The sequence below is a fragment of the Rousettus aegyptiacus genome, unplaced genomic scaffold, assembly GCF_014176215.1.
Source record: "Rousettus aegyptiacus isolate mRouAeg1 unplaced genomic scaffold, mRouAeg1.p scaffold_m13_p_3, whole genome shotgun sequence".
Classification (NCBI taxonomy): Eukaryota; Metazoa; Chordata; class Mammalia; order Chiroptera; family Pteropodidae; genus Rousettus; species Rousettus aegyptiacus.
Window position 1 is genome coordinate 101,509,863 of NW_023416306.1, and position 7,670 is coordinate 101,517,532.

The window sequence follows — 7,670 nt, forward strand, 5'->3', positions numbered from 1 at the left end:
GTTCCCTTTCTGTGGGGCAGTGACTAATATAGTAGACCCTTATCAAATGTTTGTTCATATCTTGGCCACTGAATTATGATATGTATACAAAACAAAATAACACAATAGCCTTGCCTTCCATAAGTTTAAAGTCTATTATCAGAGACTGAAAAATAAACAGACATTTTCGCCAAAGTGCAATGTCATAATAGAGTTAAGTATGGCACTTAACCCAGTCTGCAGATATGGAAGTGGAGAAGACTTTATCAACAAATTGGCATCTGAGCTTAGACTTCAAGGAAAGAGGTTTAAGAGTTGAAAAAAGAATAAAAGTATACTGGACCAAGGGAAAAATAGGTATAAAGGTCCAGAGGGGAAAGAAACCATCGCACATTCCTTGGCTGTGAGAAGAGAAGCTTTCCCAGCAGAGGAACAGGGAATGTAAAGGTCCTGTGACAGGAACAGTTGTGGTATCTTTGAAAAACAGGAAGCTAGAGTGGCCAGAGACTGATGGAGAAAGAGAGTAAATAGGTATGAAGTTAGAGGGTAAAGAAGGACACAGGTCATGTTGAGCCTTGTATATCTTTTAAGAATATTGGCTTTTAGCCTGACTAAAATCACAATAAAAGGTTGAACAGAAAAATGAGATTACCTGAGTTAGGTTTGAGTATTTCCTTGTTATTGATTGTATAAAAGCTTAAGAGAGACAAGAGCGGAAGCAGAGGCTGTTGTAATAATCCAGGTGAGATATGAATGGCTTGGACCTGAGGTGTGGCAGTAAGGGTGGCAAAGAGCAGATGAATTTTGGATACATTTTGAAAATTGCACCAACATAAATTACTGACAAATTGGATGTTGTATGGAAAGAAAGGTAAGAGCCAAAGACAGTCCTAAGGAATTTTGTGTAATTGGAAGATTGGAATTGCCTTTTCCTGAAAAGGAAAAGACTGGATGAAGAGCAGGTTGTAGGAGAATACCAGGTTACTTTTGGACGTATTGAACTTTGAATGTCTATCTGCTGGAGATACGTTGTGGGTAGTGTAAATAATGGAATTCACAAAAGAAATATAAACTGACCATTTATATTTATATATGTATATATAGATTTATATAGTATGTATTATATTTTACATATAAATATATCATACATATTTGTATATTTTGTATTATATTAAATTTACACTTACATATTATTATAGTATATCAATGGTAATTAAAGCCTTTAGAGTGGATGAGTTCAACAAGGTAATTATTAAGGATAGAAAACAATTGATGTGAGTACTGAGCCAAGAGACATTGCAATATTTACAAGTCAGGGAAATTGGAAGGAAATAACAAAAAATTTGAGACAGAACATCCAGGGGTAGGCAAACAAAGCAAACATAAAACACAGCAACACTCTAAATTTGTTTTCTGGAAGCTGAATAAAATGTTTTATGGATATAGTAATCGATTTTGTAAAATGTTAGTGAGAGTTCAAATAAGATGAGGCCTGAGAATTAAGCATTGGATTTAGCAACATGGAGTTCATGGGTGACCTCAATAAAAAAAATTCAGTGGAGTTCTAGTGCTAAAAATATTTTCGGAATGGATTAAAGAATAGGAGGGAGAAATTGGAAACCACATGTAGAAACTCCTTTTTCAAGTTTTGCTTTAAAGGGAATGAGAGAAATGGAAGGGTTGTAAAGGGAATGAGCCAGAAGGGGAAGTAGAGTCAAAAGTGAGTTTTTTAGAAATACAAGAAAGAGCAACATGTGTGAGTGCTAACGTGAAGCATCCAGTAGCTGGGAGATGTATGTGGTACAGGAAAGAGAAGAGGCAATTGCTAGACCCACATAGTAGAGTATGTGGGAGAAGGATAGAATCTACTACACAAACAGAGGGCTAGCCTTCTCTAAGAGTAAGGCAATAAAATTTCACATAAATTTGAACAAATATAGTTAGGTCAATGGATATAGAGAGAGGAGCTCATTGAAAGCTGCTTCTGCTTGCTTCTATTTTCTGATTGGAGGAGAAATCATGGCCAAGAATTTAAGATGAGAATGTAAGAAGAAATGTTGAAGATTTGAGGAGAGAAGATGTAAAATAATCATCTAAGTCTTATGAATGAACTAGGAAAATGTAGTATGATTGCTAGACAGTATTAATGAGCCACTTGAGAAAAGTGTTCCTAAATTTAAGGTGAGATCAGTCAGCATTGTTTGTATTTTGTTTCCTCCAGCCGCATTCAATTGCAAGTGAGCAAACGTTGAGTAGATTAAGGGTTTGATTTAACAAAGGTGGTGCTTTATCCAACTGAGCACAACAAAGTACGATTAGGGCAAAGGAGTGGATGGTGTTTGCAGGTAGGTGAGTGATTTTCACTGATAGAAGGTCTTTAGTTATACCAATTTAAAGCCAAGACATATTTTAAGGATTTTTGGATGTCATAGATTGCTAAATTTTATGGTGGTCTTTGACAGTTCAGAACACTGTTTTGAGTGAATATATGTTCATTTTGTGGTTCTTAAAAAGTTGCTTTTGTTCTTTACTAGTTTTTCAACTCTATCATTTGAAAACCAGAGTATTCCATTATCAACATAAATATTTGGATGTGGGCTGCTCTAGAACAGCAAATTTTTTAAAAAAGCCTTAAAATCAAAAAAAAAAAAACAGTAATGTTAAATTATCCCTGAGCGCACATTATTTAGTTCCTCGTTAACTTAATTGTTTTCCAGTAAAAAGTGAAATGTGCAATATGCAAATTAAATAATATTACATGTCAGAGTTTGAAAGAAATATTCATTTAACATTGGAAGAGGCTTTTTTTTTCCAGGAAATCTTGTTCATTTATTTTACAAGAATTTTTGTTTGTCGCTATTTGTTCGAACATAATACAATTGTGAGACCCAGTGCCTGCTGGCAAAGTTGGAATAGCTGTCAGCAGGAAATGGCAAACTAATAATAAGTGCTGGTAAAATATTTATATTATAGTTTACTGGGAAGCTGAATGTAGTTTTGTATTTCATTATTGCTTGAGGCAGTACATAGTAACATAGTTGTGCTCCAAAGTAAGTGCATAGAATTCTAAATACTATAGTAAGTTATCTCTCAACTATGTGCTGGGGAAGAAGAGAATTAATAATAGTAAAGCCTCTCACAAGTTGAAATTTAAGAAATTTTAAACCAAGTCCGTAGGGCAGTAATTAGTAGCATCTCACATTCAGTGTTATCGGACACTAGGCTGCTGAATCAACCACTTCTGTATAAGGCCTAGTAATTTAGCTCTGGTTCATAATTTTCAATAACAGAGCTATTCAAGAGGGAGGGGTGGTCTTAAACCACCAGAGGACTCAGAAGTATGGTGATGTTCAAGTACAACACTGTGTTTATGTACTCCCCAAAGTGTATCAAAGCTCGGATCCAGAGAAATAAAAGAAAAGTCAAACAAAACAAGCATTAGACTGCGTAAAATAAGGTATGGACAAGGCAAACAGGTGAGGCATTGTTTAGGTGGCTAAGGTAGATCAATATCTATTCTTGCAAGCCAGGAATCCTGCCTGCTTTCCTCTGGTGCTCTGCAGATCATCTTACGGCTTGCAGACAGACTGTCGCCTAAACCCAACTGACAGACAACCTATTTCACCCTGTAAAAATCATACCCATCTTCTTTCTTTGTGGTTCACCGAGGGGAGAAAAAAATATAACTGCCAAAATAAAATAATACCAGATTGGTTTAACCACTCTTTAACATCCCCTTTCATTAACTTAATTATAAAAGACTGGTTCCTAATTTCTCTTTCATATATAACTTTAATCTGCTCAATAAATGTAAGTATATTGTGAGCATAACAATGTGTGTGGATGTGGAGAAGTGATCAAATTTATCCAAATGGTAAACATATATAAAGTGTCTTGTATATAATAATCAATAAATATGAGCTAATATTAATCTTCCTATCATAATATTTTTTTTAAAAAAACTAACAGAGGATATACAGAGAATCAATTAGAAACTGAAGAAATAGATTGTTTTTACCTGTAATTGTAATTCAGAGTAAGGAGGTAATATCTCAGTAATTTCAAAAACATTTAACAAGCTTACATCAACTGAACTTAGAGTAAATAACAGAAAATCAGATTGTTTACTTTTTATGGCATAGTATCATCAATTTGCCTTGTTCTGATAAACTATAAGTTCATGCATAACAGTTAGTAATCTTTTAGTTTTTTTATATAATGTTTTCATTCTTATGGGAAAAATCAAAACCAGAAATGTTTTCTCAAAAACAGGTTTATGCTATAGTCCTATCAAAAATAACCAAAATATAAAACTTGTTTACTAGTTCCATAGAACTTCAGAAAATTATACAAACTTCCTTGCAAATTGAGAATTACTTTAAATTTTTTACTTTACATATATAACTTTATTTAGGTTTTTTTTTTTTTTTACTTCATAAGTTTAAAGAGGAGAATGCCTTCTGCTTTATCAAATTCAATGGTAATTTCTTTAACAAAAGTTCCATGTAAAGGAGAAACTACAACAAAGGCAATTTAACAAAATATAAACAATAAAAATGTATACAATCCTAATTCTGCTTTAGCAAAAATAGGACACATTTTATATGTTTTACTCTTGAGATAGCATTCACTGAGATAATTTTTCATATGTGTACAGTGAACTATAGATTTCATTTCATCCAGATTTTGATATTAAAACCCCTCATGCTATATTTTACACTGTGAGTTGACTAATAGAAAGAATGACTATTTTAATATAATATTTAAAATACTAAAAGTCAAGACAAATCCTTAATTTTTGTGACTGTAGATATTTTGTTTTAATCTTAAAAGTGGAAAATGTCATATTTTGTAGACTTATGCATATCATAATTCTGAGTAATAAGAATATGTCCTTTCATCACTGCTACAGTTTTTATGGTGGAAGAAATGTAATTTACTTGTCAGATTGAAATGTTTGATATGAATCCTTATCCTATCTTTCGAACTAGCATTTCTGAAATACTATATTGTAAACAAATGGTATGTTTAATTAAACAACTGCTTTACTATTAACTGAACAAGAGAGTGTGATTATATTAATTTAATAGTAAGCCATATGACTAGAATTTAAAGAAGACATTTTCAATTCAGCAAGAAAGTATGATTATACTAATTTAAAATCAAGACATGTGATTGGAATGTAAACAAAATACTTTAAGTTCCTGTCTTCATGATACATTTTAAGTTCCTGTCTTCAGGATATCAAAATAGTTTTCTTTTAATAGTTAAAGCTAATATAACTTATAAAATATTAGTTTACATTAAAATTTCTTTAATTTACTAACCTACATACAACACAAAATTTACAAGTCAATGAACAGTTTACTATGATACTCAAAACTTATTTTAAATATAAACAACTGCGATTTTTAAAGGATTCATTTTACTTTGGTATGTGACTGCTTTTTCACAGCTACAGGTTAGCAATTCTGAAACATAGTAGCTCTATTCTAATAAGAATGAAAATATAGTGAAGTAAATTTAGCTGAATAATTACACATACAATAATGTACATGATTATGTATGTGTGCATGTTTGTTTATTTGTCTATGTATATAAAAATATATTTAAATATATAATATATGATTGTTTGGATGCCAAGCATTAATTTTACCTTTGATTTCCAAATATGAAATAATAGATTTGCTGTAATCACTCAAAGGCCTATGCTGTTGAAAGGTCAATCCAGTTTTACACATTTGTAGGAACAAAGAAAAAAAATCACTGGGTTCTGACCTAATCAAAGCCATAAGTTGTTTTTTAAAACATGCATTGTTAAGTCCTAATTATCTTATTTGTGTTTGTTTAGATAGACAAACAGATGAAACATTTCTGATCCAGATGTGACAATCTCAGCACTGTCATTTACCTTTCAAGGATCATAGAATTTTTGCTTTTAACACATTCCCTTGAGTACCTACATGTTTTCATTATAAACCAGGAGTTGAGAAAACATGTCAGATGCTAAATTCAAAATCCACTGTGCAGGAAACACGGGGAAATGTAACAACTGTTTTGGAAGAAGATGTCTTGAAGTCAACTTACATAAATTCTTAAATGATTTGTCAATGAATTATAATTAGCATTTAAGTTTCAATGGCAAATGCTAAACAATTTCTGCTTAACTACTGTAGGACTGAAATTATTTTTGTCAAATATGTGTAAAACCTTAAGCTAAAATATCTGTGTTCTATAAGCAAACTAAAAGTAATTCAAATGTAAAATTTGTAATATATCAATTTAATTATGAAACGATAGTTTAAACTCCAGAGCACTTAAACTCTTTTAATACTTAATACATTATATGAAATCTTGTGAAGAAAATGCAGAACTCAAGGTAATAATGTCTTATAGAAATATTCAAAAACTTTTATGTCCAAGTAGACTGAAAACAGAAATATTTCTGGAGGTTTACATTCGCTAGAGTAAATTAAATGAAAGTTATAGGATGCTTGTGTAAAGTTTAAAATAACTCAAGTTATTTTCTCAGTAAATGTTTTCTAATCTTCATCAACCATTAATCTAAAATATAAAGAAAATAATTTATATACCAATATAATCAAAAAAAGGCAATATGCAAAAATGGATAATGCAGGATAACTGAGCTAATGATACATATTACCTAAAATATTTAATTGTAGTTCTTATGTGACTACATACTTAATAATTCTACTTAATAAAATAGTAAAAATTCCATTTTCCACTTTTTAAAATGCATATTCACAAACATTTTTTTCTCATGGAATTGCTCAGTTTAATAATATGTATTTGAAATTAAAAACTAATGTATGCATGGATATTCATTTTTCAACATTTATTTATTTAATAAAGGCTAGACATGGTTAAGCTAGCATGGAAACAATGCTCATGACGTTATTTTGAAGTCTATAACCTCTTTTAACTTGCAAATAGATAATTATATGAAAAATTGTAAACTGCACTAGAAAAGCACTTGAAAAACAAATATTTTATGTAAGAATTATTTAGTATTATAGTTACTAAAAGCAGAAGATGCAAATAAATATATAATCATCTAAAGAATGTCAGTCTTTAACTTCGGTGAATCACTAAATGGTCATTTAAGAATGTATCTTAATGAAATTACAAATATATCTTTTAGTTAAGCATGAATAATGAATAGTTTGATTTTTAAGAAAAATATCAAAATGTAAGATCAAGTTCATATGTACATATTAATTATGAGAAAATAATTAAAATATTTATGCCTTTCAAAATAGTATCAATATAATTAAAAATACTCAGTGGAAATGAAACCATTAATACACCATAGCCAGTCTCCAACAGTTTTTTGGTATTACTAAAATGTGGATGTTGAGTGCTAGTTGCTGCTGTTTGTGATTTGTTGGGTAAAGTGTAAAATAAGCAGGATGTTTGAATCTCTTTCTTTAACCATGGTGAATAAACACCATGATGAAAACAATAAAAAATCTGTCTTTTAGAGAGTGCCTGGGAATTCATGTACTAAATGGATTTTAGTATAAAGAACCCTTTCATCGATAAAATGGAACTTTAGAAAAAGTCATATTTGGGAGTATCATAGCAAAGTGTACACTGTTCATAAAGTTTACTATCACAGCAATTCTTTCTAGAAAAAATTCTTAAATCTAAGGTTATCAATCTGCTGTTTT